We start from the raw sequence: 202 nt of genomic DNA, 5'->3' as shown, positions 1-202 counted from the left end.
TTATAAAAAAAAAAAATGTTTTTTATATCAAATTAAGCATAAAAATTGTACTAACATTTATTTCGACCCCCCCCCCCCCCCCCCAAAAAAAAAATAAATCCTGGCTACGTGCTTTGCTGAAACTGACTACTGACGTTTTTAAAAAACTTTATACGATCTCCGTCACGTAAACATTTTTCCCAAAATCGAAACAAATGCTCCT

This window comes from Acyrthosiphon pisum, chromosome A1, assembly GCF_005508785.2.
Source record: "Acyrthosiphon pisum isolate AL4f chromosome A1, pea_aphid_22Mar2018_4r6ur, whole genome shotgun sequence".
NCBI classification, from domain to species: domain Eukaryota; kingdom Metazoa; phylum Arthropoda; class Insecta; order Hemiptera; family Aphididae; genus Acyrthosiphon; species Acyrthosiphon pisum.
This window is presented reverse-complemented; position numbering follows the sequence as displayed.